Source organism: Dermochelys coriacea, chromosome 3 (assembly GCF_009764565.3).
Source record: "Dermochelys coriacea isolate rDerCor1 chromosome 3, rDerCor1.pri.v4, whole genome shotgun sequence".
Lineage (NCBI taxonomy): Eukaryota > Metazoa > Chordata > Testudines > Dermochelyidae > Dermochelys > Dermochelys coriacea.
Window position 1 is genome coordinate 171,894,374 of NC_050070.1, and position 25,518 is coordinate 171,919,891.

The following is a 25,518-nucleotide window of genomic DNA, read 5'->3' on the forward strand; positions in this document are numbered from 1 at the left end:
CCAGCATATGTACCACTCCTCCCAGTTTAGTATCATCTGCAAACTTGCTGAGGGTGCAATCCATGCCATCCTCCAGATCATCAATGAAGATATTGAACAAAATCGGCCCCAGGACGGACCCTTGGGGAACTCCGCTTGATACCATAGTCTGCCAACTAGACATGGAGCCATTGATCACTACCTGTTGAGCCCGATGATCTAGCCAGGTTTCTATCCACCTTATAGTCCATTCATCCAGCCCATACTTCTTTAACTTGCTGGCAAGAATACTGTGGGAGACCATATCAAAAGCTTTACTAAAGTCAAGGAATAACACATCCCACTGCTTTCCCCTCATCCACAGAGCCAGTTATCTCATCATAGAAGGTAATTAGATTAGTTAGGCATGACTTGCCCTTGGTGAATCCATGCTGACTGTTCCTGATCACTTTCCTCTTCTCCAAGTGCTTCAGAATTGATTCCTTGAGGACCTGGTCCATGATTTTTCCAGGGACTGAGGTGAGACTGACTGGTCTGTAGTTCCCCGGATCCTCCTCCTTCCCTTTTTTTAAAGTTGGGCACTTCATTAGCCATTTTCCAGTCGTCCGGGACCTCCCCCGATCGCTATGAGTTTTCAAAGATAATGGCCAATGGCTCTGCAATCACATCTGCCAACTCTTTTAGCACTCTCGGATGCAGCACATCCAGCCCCATGGATTTGTGCTCGTCCAGCTTTTCCAAATAGTCCCGAATCAGCTTCTAGGTGGTCACCTCAAATGTAAGAGTATTTTGAATGGTAATGTATATTTTTGGAAGAAAAGGAGTCTTCTCCCTGTTACCTTCTTGTATGCTGTTTCTGGCTTTCTGGCAGAGATGCCCTGTTGGCCACTTTCTGACTGAGGAAAAGAAGTAAATTAGTGATAAAAGCATATCCTGTAATTTGCTAGGAATGAAATATGCATCACACATTTACTGAGTGATGTGCATGAAAATCTATGTACTGTACATGGCACAAGAGGGGTACATGGCACAAGAGAGGTTTTTTAATATGAACTGTGCCCAGAATACTAAAATTGAAACCTTGCTCTGGGTGGTCTTTATTTTTGGCTGAAGACTCCTAAAAGTTCTATAAATATTGATTTACAAAGAGCCCAGAACGCAAGTGAATGTAGAACTACCCACTTTCTTGGTGTTCTCATATCACCTTATACTGTACTATTAATATTTGCTTATAAAACAGTGAAAATACTGTTAAAAATGAAATGAGACTTATCATTGAAAAAGTTTGTGGTTTGCTTATTCGGGATCAGAAAATTTTCAATAAGCACATGCAAATAATAACAGAAATGAAGTACAACAGTACCAGTTTTGACATCAGCCCCCTTTGTTTCCTCTGAAACAGTTTGCCAACAGAGCAGCCAGAGATTTCAAGAGCAGCCTCAAAAAGGGAAGATTAAATGTGTGTGTTTTCATAAAACAATGACATCTTGTTTTCAAAGCCCTGCAAGTTTAAAATGAATATTAGAGCAGTCACATATAAACTACAATTCCCAAGGACAAGTGTTTAGCTTAAGTGCCATTTAATGTTCTCCTAAATGGTTCCACTGTTTAGGGAGCAATATATCTTCTAGATTAGAGCTTTAATTCTTAACATTGTGATTGCTGTGTCAAAGAGGGCTTCACGCCAGCTTCATCCAATTGGTGGGTCTCGGCCTCTCTCTCTCTTTTATAGGCATATGAGGAACATCAAAGTCTTATGTTTTGCCTCTCTTAAACCAAACAAGGAATCCAGTTAAAAGTTTTGTTAACTGGAAACATTAAACATTTTAAAGTGTTTCCCCCTGTTTCCCTGATTTAATTTTCACAGATTTCGTAAACACAGCCATGGAGAAGAAAGGCCTGAACTAGTTTACAAAGAATTTTTTTAAATGTAAAAAAATGACATAGCTACTTGAATGCATTTAATGTTAATGTTGATTTAAGATGGCTGCAATTTTCATACCTCAATGATTTAAATAGAGGACCAGAGAACTCTTTGCCATTATAAATGTGGTGCACAAAGCAGACTGTGTTTTTGCACATGGTGTTAAATCAGACAGAATATGAGAATTAAGGAATGTCACTTTTCCCCCCTGCGCTGGCAACTCAGTGGGCTGCTAGAAGGACCGTGATTACTGAAGGACCTTAGTGTAACTACTGCATCGCTGCATAAGTCAATAGTTGGTTTCTGGAAGCTAGCTCCAAATTTCTTGGTCTTGGCCTTGCTTGCATTTGCTCTTGGGAGGGAAATTAAATTGGCCTATATGGCTTAAAAAGCAAAAACATCTGCCGGAATTCTGAGCAGCCAATTGTCCGAGTTCAGCAACAGGGAGGTCGACACTTGTTCAGCCCTGCCTCACTGCAAGACATACTGAAAATCAATGGGAATAATTTCCAAGGGCTTCTGGGAGAAATGTGGGGAATAATGTCATCAATCAAAAGGGCATTGAAAAAAGGCCACCCCAATGCCTTGGCTAGCTGTGCATTAGGCTACCACACAGGAAACCCAGGTTTGGGACAGAATTCTGTGCTCTTGGCTCCAAAGGCCAGTGATGGACTGCAGCCATTGGAGAAAGGAGCAACTCTATATCTGGGAAGATTAGCTTGCGGTAGCTGGCAGTTGGAGGAACATGCTGCAAGCGAAGCTAGACTAAGTGGGTGGTGAGGAGAGGAGTCAAAAACAATGGCCCTGCTTCAACCTTTGGTTAAAAGAAACCCCACAACCTCAGTTTATCTAATTCGATGACCTGAATGCCTGCTTGGGGGAAAGGGATAGTTACATTGGCTACTGGTCCTCATTAGGGTTGGCTGGTTGCAAAAGAGTCCTTACTCATGTTGATGCCTGAGGTCCAAAGCCACACACACAAAACAAAACCCTCTCTCCCCACAAAACCGACAATATTGGCTCTTATTTGTCACTTCTATTATCTGGAACTCTTTCCCCCAGGAGAGGTTGTTTGCTCTGCAATTTGCGGTATAATGCCAATAGCTAATACAAGAAATACGTTGATTTTGAATTTTTTAAAAAAAATCTCATTGCTTTATTGCTGGTGTTTTTTCTTTTTTTGTAAAGTCACCAGCATATGTGTAATGTAGATGGACTGCACTTTATGTTCAGGTCCAGATGCAAATACATCTGAAAACCCAAAGTTTCAGTATCAGATGTGATTCATATTTGGATTTGAAAAAGAATAAAATATGAAACCAAATTTCAACTGTCTGAAAGAAAATTCGAGTCCCAGTGTTGAATTAAAAAGCAAATAGACAAAAGAACCCACTGTAGGCATGGGGACAGACCTCCATGTCTCCACTCCATCTGATATTTTGTCAATGTGGGCGGAGGAATCTCTTGTGTCCCTGAGATTCCCTGGTGGTCCAATTTGGTCCAGGAGGAAAAACCTCAAATACTGTAGATGGAGTACATGTTCTCACAGTCCCTTCCACTTACCATGGCTACTCAGGTCCTACCTAGGCTAAAAGCCTTTCAAATATCCCTGGAAGTCCAACTGGGCCTTCCAAAAATAGGTCTTTAAAGTAAACATTCATGAAGTCCCTGGCCACAGAGACTTTTTCACACAATCATTGTTTTCTCCCTCTGTCTGAAAATTGTCTCTATCACAGAACAGTACACATTATTATACTACAATAGAACCAGCCAGACATCAAGATAACCAAATCCTTTTTCAATATGATGTCATTACAGGGACCTGAAAGAGAAAGTTCTTCATTTATGTAAATATCCATTCAGGACAGGTTCAGTTAAAAATCTGGATAGGACTCCTGTTAAAATGGAAATAAACTATTAAATGTATTAGTTTAGAGAGCAAGTGGTTTCTTCAGAGCCTGTGATGTTACAGATCTTCTTACAGCCACAAATATGGCCCATCAAAGTTCCAAGAGAGCTAAGTCTGTGGAGAAACTCAGTGAAAGGTCAAGGGGCCAGGCTGTTGGCCTCTCGTCCAGCCCCTTGGGCAGCTCCTGCAGTGCAATAGGACCATTAAAGCTGACCTAACAGTATCTTCTGGCATAAGGGAATCCCCAACTGGCAGAGATCTTGTATAACTTGATTTTATATCACCCCTTCCTAGCCCTCAGTAGCACAGGGGGCATGCTGGTCTACGGGTGAGTTGTGTCTAGCAGAACAGCCCCTGGGAGCTATTGTAGGTAAGAGCTGCCCTGAAACTGCTACAATTTACTTTGAGGGCAGAACTGGCCACCAGCTGCAACCAGGATTGGGGGCGTGTAAAGGTTTCTTTATCCCCTCCCCTGCCCCTAAGCCAGACCAGAAGATAATGCCCAACTGTATGGTTAATTGGACATATTCTATCAAAAGCAAGGAATCTAAGCTCATTAGCTTCAGAACAGCAACCAGCATATGGAACAGTCCTGGCATATTTTAGTTTCACTGCAGGATATGTGGACATTCAGTCCTTTGCTATAAAGTCTTAAAGATAATCTCTGCATTTTAAAAAAGGAACATGATATAAAAAGATTTTTTTATATCATGCTCTGTAAAACTAATTGAGATGAGTGTCCAAGCCCTCAAAAATGTCAAGTGTTAATATCATTTTTTTACGTACACATGTAAAGTTAAAGTGGTTGTCATACTAGGAAAACAGTGCACTAAATTTAAATATAATATATAGATTTTAGCTTTTAAGGTTTTACTATGAAAATATTATTTAGTCAGACTTTTGGTCAGATCCACTAGTGAACATAGCTGCTTAGTGCTGCTCTAGTGATGCAAAGCAGTTGCTAACCTGCCTTAATTGATTGGCTAACCTTCGTTTATGGCCTCTCTGTGTTGCTGGAAAGGCGCATAACAACTAGATGGTATTGTTGAATCTGGTACTCAATCTCTTATTAATCAAAGACCTCCCACTAGCTCTCTGTCAGGCATTTTGTATATGTTAACATTTTAAATACACTCTAATCAACATCTCCACTGCCAGTATTTAAATAGATAAAAACCTATGTGAATTAGCAGGATGCTTAAAAATTTTACAAGTCTACGTAAACTACCATTTTAGACAGTTAAAATATCAAAACTGGTACTATCTTGATATTATGGAAACAACTTTAGGAAATCATTTGTTTAAACCAATATCTTAAGTTATCATTTTTATCTATACCAGTCGTCCTCAAACTTTTCAATGTCTTGCCTCCCCTTACCTCTGTCCACGCCCTCCCCCTGCTCCAGGAGCCAGGCGGGGCTGCAGCTCTCAGTGGCGGGGGAGACGCAGACAGAGGTAAGGGGGCTGAGGATGGGGCCGCAGTTGGGGGCAGGTCTGGGGCTGTGAGTGGAGCCCTGGCTGGGGACTGAGACTGGGGGTGGGGCTGCGAGTGGATCCCTGGCCGGGGGCAAGGTTGGGAGTGGGTCAGGTGCAAGACTGGGGGCGGGGCCATGGCTGGGTGGTACTCCCTCCATGCCCCCCCAAGGAGGCTGGCCCAGGTCCTGCTGCACCCCCAGAACATTCCTCTGCACCCCTCCAGTGAGGGCAAGCCCCACAGTTTGGGGACCTCTGATCTATATTAAGAATCTATAATAAAAATTCTTGAAATACTCAACAGAAAAGCAGAAGATTGAATGGCCATGGAGAGTGAACTACCTTAAGCTTGTCCATCCAGAACAAGTTTGAGGTACACTGGCTGGCAATGGCAGGAAGCTTGCACCGCTGCTGCTCAAGCCATATTTGGTGGATAAAGTTACAGGAATTCAACCTCTAGCACTGTGAGTCTGGCACCTTTCACCAGCACTAAATTCATTTAAAATAAATGTATATGCTACTTCTTATATATATATATAAAGAACATCTATCTATTTATCTAGGATCTGAGAAGGTCATACAAAAAAAAAGGCTAAGAACAAATCCCCTTTCCGTGACACTGTTAATTAAAATAGCATTTTTAAAAGTTGGTTTAGAAAATTAATACAGAAAACCACCTGCTGAGCATTTACTTTCTCTGTGTGTCAAGGCATGATCACCCTGTTCTTACAAAAAACTATTTCAAAGATAACATCTTCCTTCCTGAGTGGGTTTTCCATGAACTACAAAAAGTAAGAAGAGCAGAGACACCAGATGTAAGGAGGGATCCATTTTACTGGTAGCACATAGAAATATTCATTAATCTGAAACACACTATTGTGTGACTGCTGAAATCGGCAGAACTTTGGGAGCCTATCCTTTCTTCCTACTCACAGCTGCAAAGATAACACTGTGTACTGTTCAATGGTTCCATAGGGAATTCTCCATAACAGTTATGTTCTTTCAATTCCTATTAAAATTTACATCCCTATTTAAAATGATGATCAACCTGCTAGCTGGGTCAAATGTTGGCATAAATCCCACCAGGAATTATAACATTAATTTGACAATACAATTCCAGTCATGATAGAGTACATGCTGGGCTTTACAGTATGTCAGGCTGGATTGCTTGTCTTTTCCCGGCCTTGCAATCAGTAAGTAATGCATAGAGAAATTTTCCCATTCAGATACATTCAGCCAACTAAAATTCCTGTGATGATGATGATATACATTTATGATGTATTAAAAATACCCCCAAACCAAAAATATCTTGGGGAAGAAACATGTGTACTGAGGTCCAGATCTAAAGCCTACTGAAGTCAGAGGGAAGTTCTCCATAGATTGTAATGGGCGTTGGATCAAGCCCTGAATTACTTGTTTAATGATTAAACCAGCTGATGCACTGCTCCAATTTACACAACACTTTTCAACAGGCCAACTATAAATGTAGCAGGATTCTTCTCCTGGTTTCTTTTCATAAACACAACTTTTGTGAAGAAAGGCTTATGCTTCTTTTGTGCAGGCTTCTTAGGAAGTTAAATTCAATGTTTCATTAGAAATAATTTCCAAATCTCTTGAAATATTGCTGCAGATATATTTAGAGGATGCTCTTGGCAAGCTCAGAGTCTCAAGAATCCAGCTCTCTGTCTAAAGATAGTATTTTCCAAATGCTTACTCTGACTAGACTCTCCAGTTACCAGAAGGGGGGAAAACAGATTTCTAATAGCGTCATATGAGAGGCCACATAATGCAGTGTGCAGCACAGGAGAGCTTAAACACAGCGTTTGGCAGAGAAGTCTTCTGTACTTGGAACTGAGCAATGTGTGGGGGATGGGTGCCTTTAGATATGAACAAAGAATGGAGCCCTAAGCGAGAGTGTTAACTGCCAAAACTCCAGTCCTGTAAAAGAGGGTTTTTAACAGGCTTAGGCTTTGCAGACTACCTCTCAATTAACAGGAACAAGGATTTTCTCAACCTTCTGATGGAAGTTCCTGTATGCTGGGCAGTGAAAATATCAACCTTTCAGCGGCCTCCTTACATGCAAGAAGCAGAAAAGCATTTTTAAAAGTCATGCATGTTATACATCTGTAGAAACTGAGGATCTGATTTTCCTTTCTGTTACACTAATCTAACTCAGTGAAGTTAACAGAGTTACACTCCACTGGTGGGAAAATGGTGTAAGTGAGATGAGAACTAGACTCAACCTTTCCAAAGAAAGTTTGCAGAACCTCTGATGTCTGTAAAGTGTGCTGCAGAATAAACTGTTGTTGTTAGGTACTGGTGTACTTCTTGCCCCTTTAAAACATTAGAGCCTATTAAAAGTCAGTTTTAAAAACTGTTTTGATTATCTCAGTGTGTCCAATAGTTTACTATAGTCCATTGTTATTCTTTCACAGATTAACTAGGCCATTATTCCACTGTGTGCTTTGAGGACTTTTGGCTTGTAGCATCTGTAGATTTACAGTGTGTCATCCCAAAGGTTATGGGTGGGAGAATATGTTGGCAAGTGAAAAAGGGGAAATCTTCATTCTGAAAAAACATTCAGATGAGAAAGGTTTGAGGGTTTGGTTCAGAGAAGTACCCAAAGTGCAGATGTTTAGCTTAGCTGGGTGAGCCACCTGAATCTGCAAACTTGGGCTGGAAATCCTCTGAGTACCAGGCTTCTTTGCGGGGTAAGGTTTCTGATATTTACTGCTTCTCCTTGGCAATCCCAGTTCCAGCTGGGACAAAATACAAGGAGACAGGCTGGAAAGTATGAAGAAGAGCACAGGTCAGAAATACCAGAAAAAGAGTTAACCAAGTTGATCTAAGGTCTTGTCTACCCACAGTTTTTGCAGAGGTGTAACTAATTCAGTTATAGGGGGTAAGACTTTTATACCAAAATAGCTAAAACAGTACATGGATGCAGTTATATCACTATAACTAATTCCAATAGCTAGACTGGTATAAGGGCTCATCTACACTACAAAGTTAGGTCAGCTTGACTACATAGCTCAGGACTGTGAAAAATGTAATGCCTTGTATGACACAGTGAAGCTGACCTAAGCCCTGGTGTAGACACCTCTATTTGATGGAAGAATTCTTCCATTGACCTAGCTACTGCCTCTCAGAGAGGTGAAGTCACTACACCAATGGAAGAACCCATTCTGTCACTAAAGTGCCTATGCGACAGCTGTACAGATATAGTTAAAATTGTACAACTTGTGTGTGTAGAAAAGGTTTATTTTCAAGTTTTGAGTGAGTTCAGGGATCATTAAGAACACCTTTGTATGGGCAGAAGTCTGGTCTATACATATTTTTGAAGCTTTTTTAAATACTGTAATATGACTTTGTAGCTTTGAGAGGTAACACACCTTGAACCGGACAAGAGGTTTTTTTAAAGGACTAAACGTATTTGAGAAAACAAAGTGGTACAGGAATTGACTCTTATTATGTATATTCTGAACATTCACATAGGATCACTTCCAATGCAGATGCCTGTCATTCAGTATAAACAGAAGCTCTCACTTGTAAAACATTAGGGGAGGTAATCTAAAGAAAATGGCTTACACAGCTGTGTGCTGGTGGATCTAGGACTTTTTTTACTCTGGCAGCATTATAAAACTATGGATTTTATTCAAGATTCTTTAAATAAAAGCAAACAGACTTTGAATCCTGTTAGTTAATGTTCTTCATAACTTTTATGCACCCCGACAGTGAATTAATAAGTGGAAACCACACAAATTCCTGATCTTCATAGTTTTAAAATCCCACCTCAGTATATGAAAAAATACCGCTGAAAAAACAGTCTAGGAAAGAAGTGATACCTTGCTTATCCTAGCATATTCAAGTGTCCTGAACTGAGCCTAAATCATTAGGATGAGCAGCACCTAGGATTCTAACACTACAGTCTTACTAACCTTGGATCACATTTTCCAGAGCTTCATTAGGAAAGTGCTGCCAATGTGTCAAAACCCATGCTCTCTGTGGCTGAACCAGTAGATAAACATCTAGATTCCACATGCAATTTTGTTTAGGAATATTTAAAGGTCATGTTAAGAACCTACCTGTCTTTTGCGCCGTTAGGCATACTCAGAGCACAGCTAGCAGATTGGGCCCTGCAAGCAAGAGAGATGGCAAAATGCCTAGTTTGTCAATCCTGCTGGGACTTAGGCAAAAAAGCAGCTCAGCAGCAGCAGGACTTAGGTGGCTTTGCGCAGGCCCACTTACAGAAATTTCGGTGCCTCTGGCATTAGGTGGTAGTTGGGTGGAAGTTTTGAGGATGTCAGTAGTACCTGAATATGGACTTAGGTGTCTAAAGTGGGAATTTGATGCCCAAGTCCCTTTGTGGATCTAACCTGAAGACACCAGTGGTTGTGTGGTCAGAAGCGCTGAGCGGAGAGAGACAAGTATAAGTGTGTGTGTGTTCGCATGTGCACACATGCACACACGCTTAAATGGGATAGTTGAAAGAGTTTAAGATAATGTGTACTTGATTCCATTGTCTTCTATTTAAATTCATATACCATGGCTATAAGTTATAGAGCTGATGTTGGAGCTGCTGAGCTGATGTTGGAGTAGTTTTGTCAGACTCCAGTTCTTTGTGTACAGGTTGTGGTTGGTTGGCTTGTTAAGCTTCCTGAACTCCTGATAGTCACTGTGGAGTTAACACTGTTGCAGATGTAGCCATGTGACCACAAATAACTTGCTTTCCTGCTTAAAACTGGTCACATTTACCTCATATTTCTCAAGATGTCTTCTCCCATTAGAAATCCTATGGAAGAGCTGCAGAAAAAGGCCCCAATGTCTGCAAGGTCTGTTGTACAACAATGACAATCCTACTCATTATTGTAGGCATGCTCATTACTGAACAGATGTGTTGGCAGATGGGAGAGGGCAATGGCATTGGAACAATTTTTATCATGGGGTGCTGAAAGCCATTGAACAAAACTGTAAACCCTGTATATGATGAAAACCACGTCAAGCCGGGGGGGAGGGGCGGTGACGGCGGTGGCAGCACCCCATGGAGAGGGTGACCTGGGATATTATTTGCTAGGCTGGCCTTACACTGACACACTGTATATTTCCCTGCAGGTGAATAGAGTCAACAGATATAGAAACCCTCAGCTCACTGTCTCCTCTGCTACAAGGGATGTTAGCTAATATTACCACATAGAATCATAGAATCATAGAATATCAGGGTTGGAAGGGACCCCAGAAGGTCATCTAGTCCAACCCCCTGCTCAAAGCAGGACCAAGTCCCAGTTAAATCATCCTAGCCAGGGCTTTGTCAAGCCTGACCTTAAAAACCTCTAAGGAAGGAGATTCTACCACCTCCCTAGGTAACGCATTCCAGTGTTTCACCACCCTCTTAGTGAAAAAGTTTTTCCTAATATCCAATCTAAACCTCCCCCATTGCAACTTGAGACCATTACTCCTCGTTCTGTCATCTGCTACCATTGAGAACAGTCTAGAGCCATCCTCTTTGAAACCCCCTTTCAGGTAGTTGAAAGCAGCTATCAAATCCCCCCTCATTCTTCTCTTCTGCAGACTAAACAATCCCAGCTCCCTCAGCCTCTCCTCATAAGTCATGTGCTCTAGACCCCTAATCATTTTTGTTGCCCTTCGCTGTACTCTTTCCAATTTATCCACATCCTTCTTGTAGTGTGGGGCCCAAAACTGGACACAGTACTCCAGATGAGGCCTCACCAGTGTCGAATAGAGGGGAACGATCACGTCCCTCGATCTGCTCGCTATGCCCCTACTTATACATCCCAAAATGCCATTGGCCTTCTTGGCAACAAGGGCACACTGCTGACTCATATCCAGCTTCTCGTCCACTGTCACCCCTAGGTCCTTTTCCGCAGAACTGCTGCCGAGCCATTCGGTCCCTAGTCTGTAGCGGTGCATTGGATTCTTCCATCCTAAGTGCAGGACCCTGCACTTATCCTTATTGAACCTCATTAGATTTCTTTTGGCCCAATCCTCCAATTTGTCTAGGTCCTTCTGTATCCTATCCCTCCCCTCCAGCGTATCTACCACTCCTCCCAGTTTAGTATCATCCGCAAATTTGCTGAGAGTGCAATCCACACCATCCTCCAGATCATTTATGAAGATATTGAACAAAACGGGCCCCAGGACCGACCCCTGGGGCACTCCACTTGACACCGGCTGCCAACTAGACATGGAGCCATTGATCACTACCCGTTGAGCCCGACAATCTAGCCAGCTTTCTACCCACCTTATAGTGCATTCATCCAGCCCATACTTCCTTAACTTGCTGACAAGAATGCTGTGGGAGACCGTGTCAAAAGCTTTGCTAAAGTCAAGAAACAATACATCCACTGCTTTCCCTTCATCCACAGAACCAGTAATCTCATCATAAAAGGCGATTAGATTAGTCAGGCATGACCTTCCCTTGGTGAATCCATGCTGACTGTTCCTGATCACTTTCCTCTCCTCTAAGTGCTTCAGGATTGATTCTTTGAGGACCTGCTCCATGATTTTTCCAGGGACTGAGGTGAGGCTGACTGGCCTGTAGTTCCCAGGATCCTCCTTCTTCCCTTTTTTAAAGATGGGCACTACATTAGCCTTTTTCCAGTCATCCGGGACTTCCCCCGTTCGCCACGAGTTTTCAAAGATAATGGCCAAGGGCTCTGCAATCACAGCCGCCAATTCCTTCAGCACTCTCGGATGCAATTCGTCCGGCCCCATGGACTTGTGTACGTCCAGCTTTTCTAAATAGTCCCTAACCACCTCTATCTCTACAGAGGGCTGGCCATCTCTTCCCCATTTTGTGATGCCCAGCACAGCAGTCTGGGAGCTGACCTTGTTAGTGAAAACAGAGGCAAAAAAAGCATTGAGTACATTAGCTTTTTCCACATCCTCTGTCACTAGCTTGCCTCCCTCATTCAGTAAGGGGCCCACACTTTCCTTGGCTTTCTTCATGTTGCTAACATACCTGAAGAAACCCTTCTTGTTACTCTTGACATCTCTTGCTAGCTGCAGCTCCAGGTGTGATTTGGCCCTCCTGATATCTTTCCTACATGCCCGAGCTATATTTTTATACTCTTCCCTGGTCATATGTCCAACCTTCCACTTCTTGTAAGCTTCTTTTTTATGTTTAAGATCTGCTAGGATTTCACCATTAAGCCAAGCTGGTCGCCTGCCATATTTACTATTCTTTCGACTCATCGGGATGGTTTGTCCCTGTAACCTCAACAGGGATTCCTTGAAATACAGCCAGCTCTCCTGGACTCCCTTCCCTTTCATGTTAGTCCCCCAGGGGATCCTGGCCATCTGTTCCCTGAGGGAGTCAAAGTCTGCTTTCCTGAAGTCCAGGGTCCGTATCCTGCTGCTTACCTTTCTTCCCTGCGTCAGGATCCTGAACTCAACCAACTCATGGTCACTGCCTCCCAGATTCCCATCCACTTTTGCTTCCCCCACTAATTCTACCCGGTTTGTGAGCAGCAGGTCAAGAAAAGCGCTCCCCCTAGTTGGCTCCCCTAGCACTTGCACCAGGAAATTGTCCCCTACGCTTTCCAAAAACTTCCTGGATTGTCTATGCACCGCTGTATTGCTCTCCCAGCAGATATCAGGAAAATTAAAGTCACCCATGAGAATCAGGGCATGCGATCTAGTAGCTTCCGTGAGTTGCCGGAAGAAAGCCTCATCCACCTCATCCCCCTGGTCCGGTGGTCTATAGCAGACTCCCACCATGACATCACTCTTGTTGCACACACTTCTAAACTTAATCCAGAGACACTCAGGTTTTTCCACAGTTTCGTACCGGAGCTCTGAGCAGTCATACTGCTCCCTTACATACAGTGCTACTCCCCCACCTTTTCTGCCCTGCCTGTCCTTCCTGAACAGTTTATAACCATCCATGACTGTACTCCAGTCATGTGAGTTATCCCACCAAGTCTCTGTTATTCCAATCACGTCATAATTCCTTGACATCACCAGGACCTCCAGTTCTCCCTGCTTGTTTCCAAGGCTTTGTGCATTTGTATATAAGCACTTGAGATAACCTGTTGATCGCCCCTCATTCCCAGTATGAGGCAGGAGCCCTCCCCTCACAGACATTCCTGCCTGTGCTTCCTCCCGGTATCCCGCTTTCCCACTTACCTCAGGGCTTTGGTCTCCTTCCCCCGGTGAACCTAGTTTAAAGCCCTCCTCACTAGGTTAGCCAGCCTGCTGGCAAAGATGTTCTTCCCTCTCTTCGTAAGATGGAGCCCGTCTCTGCCCAGCACTCCTCCTTCATGGAACACCATCCCATGGTCAAAGAATCCAAAGCCTTCTCTCCGACACCACCTGCGTAGCCATTCGTTGACCTCCACGATTCGACGGTCCCTACCCAGGCCTTTTCCTTCCACGGGGAGGATGGACGAGAACACCACTTGCGCCTCCAACTCCTTTATCCTTCTTCCCAGAGCCACGTAGTCCGCAGTGATCCGCTCAAGGTCATTCTTGGCAGTATCATTGGTGCCCACGTGGAGAAGCAGGAAGGGGTAGCGATCCGAGGGCTTGATGAGTCTCGGCAGTCTCTCCGTCACGTCACGAATCTTAGCCCCTGGCAAGCAGCAGACTTCTCGGTTTTCCCGGTCAGGGCGGCAGATAGATGACTCAGTCCCCCGGAGGAGAGAGTCCCCGACCACCACCACCCGCCTTCTCCTCTTGGGAGTGGTGGTCGTGGAACCCCCAACCTCAGGACATCGCATCTCATGCCTCCCAACCAGCGGAGTCTCCTTCTGCTTTCTCCCCCCAGACATATCATCTGGTCCACTCTCCGCAATGGTACCTGTGGAGAGAACATGAAAGCGGTTAGTTACCTGTGTCTGTGTTACTGGAACCCGGACATTCCGCTTACCTCTTCTGGAGGTCACATGTTGCCATAAAAACTACATAAAAGTGTGCTTACCAGTAACTTAGGAGTCTAAACGTTAGAGGGATGTTGTAATTGTCCCAAATCCAAGCATCACAAACCCAGGACATTCAGAATTAACATTAAATTAAAAAAAAATCCAAACATATTAAGATATACACAATATACATTTATGGCACCTAAACAACCTTAACTCACACTGCCTGCACTGACACTACGCAATAACGGATCACTTATGATTAGAACATAATGTTTTTGATCCCAAATTAAAAATCAGATTAATCTAAGGACCCATTCAATTTTTTTTTCATTTTTTTCCCCTCCTGGTGTCCATACAGGATGCTTCTTCTGTCAATGCCTGCACATAGGAAAGCACATGCTGCACCTAGCACAAGAGTGACAAAGATCATGTGTTCTCAGAGCCCACAGAGGAATTCTTTCTGAGGCCTGGTCTGCACTGAGGTGGGGTTGTGGGGGCGAAGGAAATAGCATAGCGGAAGTTGACGTACTTAGAGCTATTTACCACCGTGTCTTCACTGCAGTAGTTTGACGGCTGACGTTCCCCCTTGACTCTGCCTACACTTCTCACTCTGGTGGAGCACCAGAGTCGATGGGAGAGTGCTCAGCAGTCGATTTATCGCATCTTCACTAGATGTTATAAAATCGACCCCCGCTGGATTGATCACTCCGGAGGTAAGTGTAGACACGCCCTCAGTCAGCCAAAACATCTACAGGGAGTTCCATCCCTGCATGCCCCTCCATATGCTTTTTCCCTTCCGCTCCTCCCCCCATGCCATGGGCTCTGGCTTAAAACTTGCAATATAGCTCTTAATTAATATAATGTGTCAACTGTACTCCCATTGAGTTCAACAGGAATAGCACAGAAGCACATCATTTGACGTCTTGGGATGAAAGGCACCGTGTTATTAAGACTATTTTAATAATGACACCTGTTACACTAAAGGATCCCAAAGTGCTCCACAAACTAGATTATGGAGCCAAGGGCTGCAGCTGAGTTCTAATATAAACCTGATTTTGATCCCCACCCTCTGTATAATCAACATAGTGTCACTTAGACTCATCTCATTCTTGGATGGAGGGCAGCAGCCAGATAGACATTATCAATAAGTTAAAAATGGAACATAATTAATTTGCTTAAATAAGGTGGAATGGATAATAAAACTATTTATTGGCTGCAACCAGTGAAAATGGGAAAATACAAGGCAAAACATGGGAAAACAGCACAGGAAAAGATGAAGCTACACAAGTGAACCTGAATAGACTTATGACAGTAGATTTGAGAGAGACAAGGTCATATCTTTTATTTGACCAACTTCTGCTAGTAGAAGATACAAGATCTTGAGCAATGCAGAGCTCTTCTTCAGGTATGGGGAAGGAAATCAGAGTGACTGACAGCAGCAGTGAAATGTACAGAGTTGTTGCTTTTTCAGCATCATTCATTCATTTGACCTGTAGATTGCCAACTACTGTAAATCTACTTCGGGAGCATTCTCTCATCTTTTAGGACGACATAGACTTTTATTATTCATCCTTATTCATTATTTTTTTCTTTTTTTACATTCCATTGTTAGGAAAAGAAAAATAACCAGTACAGCTGCAAAGAACTCAGCATTTTGCGTTTGCAAGGCTCATGAAAACCTCCCCTCCCAATTTACTTTCTTTCTTTGGTCATTCCTCCCATTGTTTGATTTTGGGTTTCACTCACCAATGAATATCAAAACAGAAAGTAAAACTCACTCAAAACTGTGAATGTTGCATGGATTTGACTAAATCCTAAACTGGTTCAGGTTTGTTAGAAACTGGGGGCAGGTTTGCGGACATTAGGAAACCTTCTGACGAATCTGGGCTGAACTTCAGCTTGCAACACAATACTAAACCATGCAAGTTTCAGGTAGTTTCTGGTTTCGCAATAGAAATTTTGGACAGAACTAATGACCAGTTTTCATTTCTCTTAGCCTAGTTCATTATAACCATCGTATACACAGCATAATCCTGTTGGCTAGATTCATCCCTGGCCTCAGTGGATTAATAGTAGGCATGAATTTGGCCAGGTGGGTCTGAATTTAAGAAAGAGTTTGGTTTAAGGTTCAAGTATATGGTAATTGCTGTTCTTTGCAGGCATGATATAGTCTGTTGAAGAACATTCTGCTGTTTTTTTTCCCCAAAGGGGAATCTCAGGGTGCTACATAAGCTTCAACGTGCTCTGAGTTAATTATTTAAAAATACTCTGTTTTAAAAGCAATTCTCTTCCTGTCTTCATGCTGTGCTGATAAGGAGGCACAAGTGGAACTCTTTAATGTTTTAGGATGGAGAGATACAGTGGAAGATGCTGGGGGAGTACCCAGCTCCCAGGTTAACTCACCCAATACAGCAACATTAGAGGTCATCAGAAAGGTATATTTAGTTACATTTTAAATAAAACACCCCCCCCTCGCCCCCATGACCTTTCCTTTCGGAAAACAACACACTCAGGGGAAGACTATGTACAGGTACTCAGTGTGGGGAAACAGTAAAAGGAGCTTTCCCTCCCCACTTTTCTCCTGAGAATGGGGCACATCCCAAACCCTTGCATGCACTTAGCGCAAGGACCCGGCCTCTTTAGGGCTGCTGGGAGTGCTACAACTTCCAAAACGCAAGGAGGGAAGGAGCTGAGAGATGGGGATGTCCTTCCAAAGGTTATGGCAACAGTCCATCTCTCCCAGAGACTCTGGGTCAAATTCTGCCCAGACTTACACCTTGTGAAACCTGCTTGGATTAGTAGGGTTACACTGCATTTAAATCAGGGCAGAACTGGCCTCATTGCTCCTGCTTTAGGTACAACGATCCTCTGGAGGATCCACAAGATCTGTGGCCTCTGCACCAACCTTTACTCAGGGATGTGACTCAAAGGCACCATTGAGCTGTCATGGTAATAGTAGCCTAGTAAAAGCTGGACTGCAGCCACAAATAACTGTTTTCTTCTGACCCTTTCAATTACTTATCACGCCTCTCAGGTTTCCATCCACAGTAAATAATATCGAAGCCAATACATAACTAGACCTAACTCGAGATGGAGCTATGCAAATTTACATCAATTGAGGATCTGGCCCTAAAGTCTAATCCTGCATTCCCTGCTAATCCAAAATGTCTATTGACCCAATCTTAACCCACTCCATTACTGCATTTAATGGGTGCTGCTTATTGATCCTTCTGTAATTGATTCTCTCTGCTGGATTGATATTGGCGCTATAAAATCTAATTAGGTGTTTTCACTGTTTAAATATATTCTGCAGTTAAAGGGGTGTCCTCTGGGTAACATACAATATTTGCAAATAATAAAATCCTACTTTCAGATAGTAAAAATGTCATTTGACACACTAGTTTTAGTTTTTTACTAGAAAAAAAACTGTGTGATAAATTACTTCACAAACACTGGACTATTGGGATCTTTCCATTATCAGCAACTAATTTTACCTGGTGACGTAAACGCAATCAGGAGGGAGGTACTAAAGTAATTTCATCAGCTATTTCAGAAAGAGACCCCATTGTTGATTTGTGAATCAATAATTATTTTTAATCTGGAACCATTGATAAATGGCCAGCATGTAGATACCAGGTAACTTGTTTGACTCTTGGTGCCTGAAAGCTTCATGCTCAGATATCCAATGAAATTTCTTTTGATGTCAAAAGCTTAGCAACAAAAGGGTTTTGTCTTAACTTTATGAGTTGAGCTGAAAGTCAGTGCCACTCTTTTTTTTCCCTTTTCAGTGACTTGTGGCCATTATTACAGTTTAACCAGACTAAATGCACATTTATGTGACAGACATGTTGATGGAAGTTAGACTAGAGAATACAAAATATAATCAGGTGTGTCTCAAGTTCATTGTTAAATTATTTTTTCATTGTTGTGTATCCTAATTATCTGCGTTTTAAATTGAATGTTTTCTTTTTTCTCTCGCCATCCCACTCTCCCTTTCTGATTCTATTTCTCTTCAAAAAAAGAAAAGGAGTACTTGTGGCACCTTAGAGACTAACAAATTTATTTTAGCATAAGCTTTCATGAGCTACAACTCACTTCATCAGATGCATTTGGTGGAAGTGAGCTGTAGCTCACGAAAGCTTATGCTAAAATAAATTTGTTAGTCTCTAAGGTGCCACAAGTACTCCTTTTCTTTTTGCGAATACAGACTAACATGGCTGCTACTCTGAAACCTATTTCTCTTCAGCACATCAACAGCCATGAATTGCAATAGACTGGTCACAGATCTTCATTTCTTGTGACCAACTGGTTGAAGACAGGGAGTTTTAAGTTAATCGGAGAAACTTCAACAAGTTCAACCTATCCACAATTATATAGTTTTGACTGCTTATCCTAATCTTCTTTTCTACAATTGGGACATATACAAGCAAAACTTTTCTTACAGGGAAACCAGAAAGCTAGCATTACTTCTTGCAACCTGAACCCAGGTTTTCCATGATTACCAAGCTCTCAAGCACATTAACACAGTCATACTAGAAACCCCTGGTGTCTACGCTATACTTCCTTGATATCTTAAAAAAATACAGTCCTGTTACTTTAGAAATAGAAGCAACAACAAACAATGAATTGAGGTGGCCAAGAAAAGTGACAGTGTTAAATGGCTGTGTCACAGCTGGCAGCGCACTAGCTGATATTATCCAGGCCTAAAGTAGCTGAGATTGAAAATGTTCTCAATCAAGTTGCAAAACAAGAGGAAATTCCAGTAAATCATTTACTTAATGAGATCAACATGTAACTGATTTATCTCCCTTAACAAGGACAAAGTCAATATTAATATTTAGTTATCACCATTTTGTTTCTGTTTGCTAAATTGCCATATTAGACGCCAACTATTTCTTGTTTATATTGGTATGAATCAGGAGTAACTGCTAGAGCTGGTTGCAAATTTTCCAAATAAATGTTTTTCTGTCCAAAAATGCTGACTCAAAGAAATCAAAATCTTCCCCAGGATGGAACTCCGACAGTTTTCTAACAAGTTCAGCTGTCTCCTCTGCAGCCTGCGTGACAGGGAGCAGGCCTCCAGAGATCCCAGACTCTTCAGCAGCCCACCTGGGGGGAGCTGTGGACCATTGTTCCCAAGACTTTGGGTTCCCAGTTCCTCAACAACTCACCTCATGGGCTGCCACAGAGCCTGTCTTCCAGGCTCCTTGGGAGCATCTTTTGTTTCTGAAACACAAACATTCAGAAAAAGTGGTTGTTTTCACAATTAAATACTGAGGAATTTCATTTCTACAAAAAATATTGAGTTTTGGCTTTACATCCCACTTTGGGATGACTTTTTTCCAAAACCTTGACATTTTTCCATGGATGTGAAATTCATTTCCCCAGCTAGCTCTAGAAACTACATGGAAGTGACTGGAGTTGCACCCTTGTAACCAGTTTAGGGAAGCTAGACACTGAGGGCTAAATTCAAAACCTGATGTTTGCATAAACAATTTCGTTAACTTCAGTGGCACAGATTCCCCTCTCACGTAATTCATCTGAACTCAGCAGAGTTACACCAGTTCACAAACTGGGGCAAAGGGGCTGCAGGGCATCAGTGAATTGTATCCATTTAGCCCTATTGGAATCTGGGAAGTGGGCGGGCAAAGCTAAAGGATCCCCCCCAGCCTAAGAGGGGGATCCACAGGACCTGGACACCAGATGATTATGGGGGACAACTAATGAAATAAAAGGGACAAGGAGTGTGGTCATTTAGCATAAGGCAGGCACAATGCCTCCAGCAGCACTAGGAGAGTGCTTACACTACTCGTAAGAGGGAGCTACTTGATATTGTCCTCAACCTCAGCACAGTGCCAGTCTTGCCACCTTAGAGGGCAGGAGTCCCACAAAGGGGCGAGATACAGTCAAGCCCAAATTATTATTTAAAAAACAAAATGCTCTGTTTATGCACTTAAATAAATAACACTAATATATCTCTATTCTATAACAGCTTCCATGGGAGGATCTTGGCAAGCTTTGCAGCCAGTTACTTTTAACTTGAGAAAGGGCTTCTGTTCTGATAGGCAGACAGGTATCATTTGGAAACCTGTTCTGATGATCAATTATCTGACCTCTCAAAGCTTTAAACAATCTGCGTGCAACTAAATTATAATTACATTGATTTTTACATAATTAATAATGTGTACTTACTAAATGTTATCAGACAACTAGCATTGTCAGCCAAGCTGTGGGACAGCTGCAGATAACTGATATTAGTTATTTTTATAGGTTAAAAAACACCTCCCAAATGATTTGAAACCATCACTTCTGGTGATTTTATTAATGTCATCATTGGTTTTTGTTACACTCACTTGTGCCTTCTCATTTTAAAATTAGATTGTGAAATTTTTGGGGTAAGGGCCATGTCTGCATGTGTCTTTGTACAGCACCTACCACAACTGGGCAACAATCTTGACTGGGATCTAGTGCAATACAAATAAATAACAATAATATTAATATACTTCCCATGACATACTGCTGCAACTAAAATCAGCAGAGGTGTTTGAGCTGGAGCACCATCAGTATAAATGAGAGTGAGTAGCTGGGAGGGAAACTTGCTTCTGTACCTTGTTCCACCAGCGCTCAGAATGTTAATCTTTTGGGCATGAAGTGATGTCCACGTTTGCTGGCATTTTTGCTCCCTTTCTCTCTCCCCAAAGACTCCTGAGGAGGGTGTGGATGGTATCATAAATATAAAGGGAAGGGTAACCACCTTTCTGTATACAGTGCTACAAAATCCCTCCTGGCCAGAGGCAAAATCCTTTCACCTGTAAAGGGTTAAGAAGCTAAGGTAACCTCCCTGGCACGTGACCCAAAATGACCAATGAGGGGACAAGATTCTTTCAAATCTGGAGGAGGGGAAAAAGACTTTTGTTTGTCTGTCTGGGTGATACCTTTTCCGGGAACAGATCAAGGATGCAAGCCTTCCAACTCCTAAAAAGTTAGTAAGTAATCTAGCTAGAAAATGCGTTAGATTTTCTTTTGTTTAATGGCTTGTAAAATTCACTGTGCTGGAGGGAATGTGTATTCCTGTTTTTGTGTCTTTTTGTAACTTAAGGTTTTGCCTAGAGGGATTCTCTGTGTTTTGAATCTGATTATCAAGTATTTACCATCCTGATTTTACAGAGGTGATTCTTTTACCTTTTCTTAAATAAAATTCTTCTTTTAAGAACCTGATTGATTTTTCATTTTTCTTAAGATCCAAGGTTTGGGTCTGTGTTCACCTGTACCAATTGGTGAGGATATTATTATCAAGCCTTCCCCAGGAAAGGGGGTGTAGGGCTTGGGGGGATATTTTGGGGGAAGATGTCTCCAAGTGATCTCTTTCCCTGTTCTTTGTTTAAATTGCTTGGTGGTGGCAGCATACTCTTCAAGGACAAGGCAAAGTTTGTACCTTGGGGAAATTTTTAACTTAAGCTGGTAAGAATAAGCTTAGGGGATCCTTCATGCAGGTCCCCACATCTGTACCCTAGAGTTCAGAGTGGGGAAGGAACCTTGACAGATGGATATATATAAGGACAGTCCTATTTTTATTTTGTGATTTTTAATGTAGGAGATAGGTGAAGAGAGCACAGGATGGGCATCTCTGGTTACAATTTAAAAATGTGAATAAATATATTCAATATCTAAGATGTTCAGGCTTCACTTTCATTTTCTTATCTCAAAGAAAAGTTTTTAAGTCCTTTTCCCTCCAACATAACATTTATAGGACTTATAAAGTGGCTATTTAGAGCCTCTCTTTTACTCATTATCTGGTATAATATAATTTTGAATTGATAAATACAATGTTTACAAAGAGATATTTACCTAATATGTGCAACATAAAATGGCAATACAGAATATTCAGCTATTGCTTGCAGAAAGATGTTTATCTTATTGGCATCTAGTTTTTGTGGCAAAATTACCTTAGCATGAGATAGATCTCCATGTGGACATCTGGTGCTATTGATCCCACTGACCTTGATAGACATTCTAGGAGATGGAATCTCAGGAACTGTTGATGTGATTTGCTCTTAAAAAGAAAGGTTTTACTTTCCTTTATGATCAAATGCTAAGCGCAAAAAAAGAAATGTATTCTGGCAGCTAAAAATTTTGCTGTTATTCCTTTTGTGACTTCTATGGCTAAGATACTGAATGGTTTCCATAAGTGAGAACTTGTCTATATGCCAACTCCACATGGTCTTCTCTCTTTAAAAAATGCCTTTGATTTTCACAGACTCCAGCTCTGTGGACAGACTTGTGCTGAAAAAAAACATATCCTGCTGCTACAGGAAATAGTTTTCTCAACATCACTGTATGTTATTTATTTTAATCATTACTTTAAAAAAATTTCATACAAAAATCAATACAATATTGTTTGGCATATCAGGGCAGAGCAGAGTTCAAATATACCTTTTTAGAATTTGCCTCAACTAAACATAAAAGTTCAAAGGGTTAACATGTTTGGAAAAACATCGAAAATGCTAAATGGATTTTGTTCTTAATCTAAAAATCCAAGAACTAAATGTAGCAGGGTATTAAATTAGTCACTGGATTCTCATTTAGCGGGAGCAGCACACAACAGGATTGTTCTGTTCAGTATCTGATTCAATCCTGTACATTTTACAGTAGGTGGTCTAATTATTGCCCTACTTAAGGTTAATGCCTACAAGCTTGAGAACTAGAGACTGGGCGAAAACTGAAAACCCAGAGTCAAATACAGCCAAACTTGTGCAAAATTTAGAACCCAAATCCAAATTTGAATTTTGTGATAAGCTCTTATGTCTTATGTTCATACAATCCAGAACCTCAGATCCAAATAGCCCCATTTGCAATCCAAACTATGAAACTCAGACTCACGTTATCAAAAGTGAACAGTTTTCATATACAACACTCCTTCCCCTCAGTACATCACCATTCTGAGTGCTTATGCTATACCCACATCAACTGAATGATATAAGCAGATACTTCGCCAATAGCCTACAAGAAGCACAAGTTCTTGATTACTAAAAAGAGAACTTTTGACAGAGAGCCCCCCCCAGGTACTGCAAGTACTTGACATCTGCTGGGTACCATGGTATATGGCTACAGATACTAAAGATTGCCTGTGGCAGATTTACTACTGTGAAAAACTAACACAAAGAAAATGTTTACAGACTCATATACTTTAAGTCAGAGGGACCATCATGATCATCTAGTCTGACCTCCTGCACATTGCAGGCCACAGAACTTTGCCCACCCACTCCTATAATAAACACAGAACCTCTGGCTGGGTTACTGACATCCTCATGTCATGATTTAAAGACTTCAAGTTATAGAAAATCCACCATTTGCTCTAGTTTAAACCTGCAAGTGACCCGTGCCCTATACTGCCAAGGAAAGCAAAAAAACAAAACAAAAAAAATCCAACCCCCCAAAGTTTCTGCCAATCTGACCCAGGAGAAAATTCCTTCCTGACCCCAAATTTGGTGATCAGTTAGCCCCTGAGCATTTCAACAAGACCCAACAGCCATACATACACCTGGGAAAGAATTCTCTGTAGTAACTCAGAGCCCTCCCCACCTAGTGTCCCATCACGGCAATTGGGGAGATTTGCTACTAGCAGCTGTAGATCGGCTACATGCTATTGTAGGCAGTCTCATCATACCATCCCCTCCAAAAACTTATCAAGCTCAGTCTTGAAGCCAGTTAGGTTTTTTGCCCCCCACTGTTTCCCTGGAAGGCTATTCCAAAACTTCACTCTCCTGATGGTTAGAAACCTTTGCCTAATGTCACATATACTAAAATTGGAATGATACAGAGAAGATTAGCATGGCCCCTGCTCAAGGATAATATGCAAATTTGTCAAGCCTAAACTTGCTGATGGACAGCTTATATCCATTTTCTTAAAATACTCTTCACAGGTTCACACCCCCTTCTGTGAAGAAGAGATTTGAACAGGGTCTCCACTGGGCTATGGGATACTCTTAACTTAAATAACTCCTCTCCCTTCCTAGTATTTATTCCTCTGATGTATTTATAGAGAGCAATCATATCTCCTCTCAGCCCACTTTTGGTTAGATTAAACAAGCCAAGCTCTTTAAGTCTCCTCTCATAAGGTAGGTTTTCCATTCCTCTGATCATTCTAGTGGCCCTTCTCTGAAGCTGTTCCAGTTTGGATTCATCTTTCTTATCATGGGAGACCAGAATGGCACACACTATTCCAGATGAGGTTTCACCAGTGCCTTGTATAATGGTACTAATACTTCCCTATTCCTAATGGGAATACCTCGCCTGATGCATCCTAGGATTGCATTAGCCTTTTCCACAGCCACATCACATTGGTGGCTCATCCTGTGATCAACCAATACACTTAGGTCTTTCTCTTCCTCTGTTGCTTCCAAATGATAAGTACCCAGCTTATAGCAAAACTTCTTGTTGTTCGTACCTATGTGTGTGACCTTGCACTATTCAATTTCATCCCATTTCTATTACTTCAGTTTTCAAGGTTGTCCAGATCTTCGTGCTAATTAGATACCTGAGCATTTTGAAAGAGGATGGAAATCCATGATGTACACAAATACGAACAGTGTGAAGGAAGATTAGAGTTGTGGATATTATCAATAGAGCTGGGTGAATTCTTTTCAGCAAATAGTTTACTCACCAAAAAAAATGGTAGTTTTGCTCAACTCAAAAGTATTCACAACAATAGTGTTGAGTTTGCCAAATAGTTTTGTCCAAACTGAAAAAGTGAAGTGTTTCAGCAATGGCAAAGTTTTAACTTCTCATTCATTGTGGCAATTCATAGTCATTCATAATGACAATGGGCAGTTACTAGAGCATGGTAGACTGACTTTGTAGTCTTGTGGTTCAAGCATTTACAAAGGATGTGGGAGAATCAAGTCCCTGCTCCAATGACCATTTCATTATTTATAAAAGGTGGAACAGCTTGAACAGGAGAGATTGAGAGTGACCCACAATAAAAAAAAAATTCAAACAAAATGTTTCATTCTGAATATTTTTGACTTTTCAATATTCTGAAAATATTCATTTTTGGTTTAACCAAAAACAAAACTTTGTTCTTAATGTTTCAGAATTGCCTGCAATCTGAAAAAATCCATTATTCACCCAGCTCCAATTATGAGTTGAGGCTACATTACATCTCAAGCTGGCATTAGTCAATACAAAGAGTTCCATGATCCTTGATTTCAGTGTGAAATATGTCAGCAGGCTTTTGAGACTCTTCCTTATACATGTTGTATTTATATATACTTACAGGGCCACAGTGCAAGAGAAAGGGAGTTTCGGATTCAGCATGTATCTAAAATGAGAAGAGACCAATTCTTAGTTTC

At 41.7% G+C, this 25,518-nt stretch overlaps 1 non-coding gene across 1 annotated transcript; it reads left to right on the forward strand.

Annotated features, from left to right (window-relative positions):
- The first annotated feature begins 23,948 nt into the window (after positions 1 to 23,948).
- Positions 23,949 to 24,050, forward strand: LOC119854116. Its single transcript, XR_005292356.1, has one exon. It is a non-coding gene; the product is annotated as a U6 spliceosomal RNA (small nuclear RNA).
- The last annotated feature ends 1,468 nt before the right edge of the window (positions 24,051 to 25,518 follow it).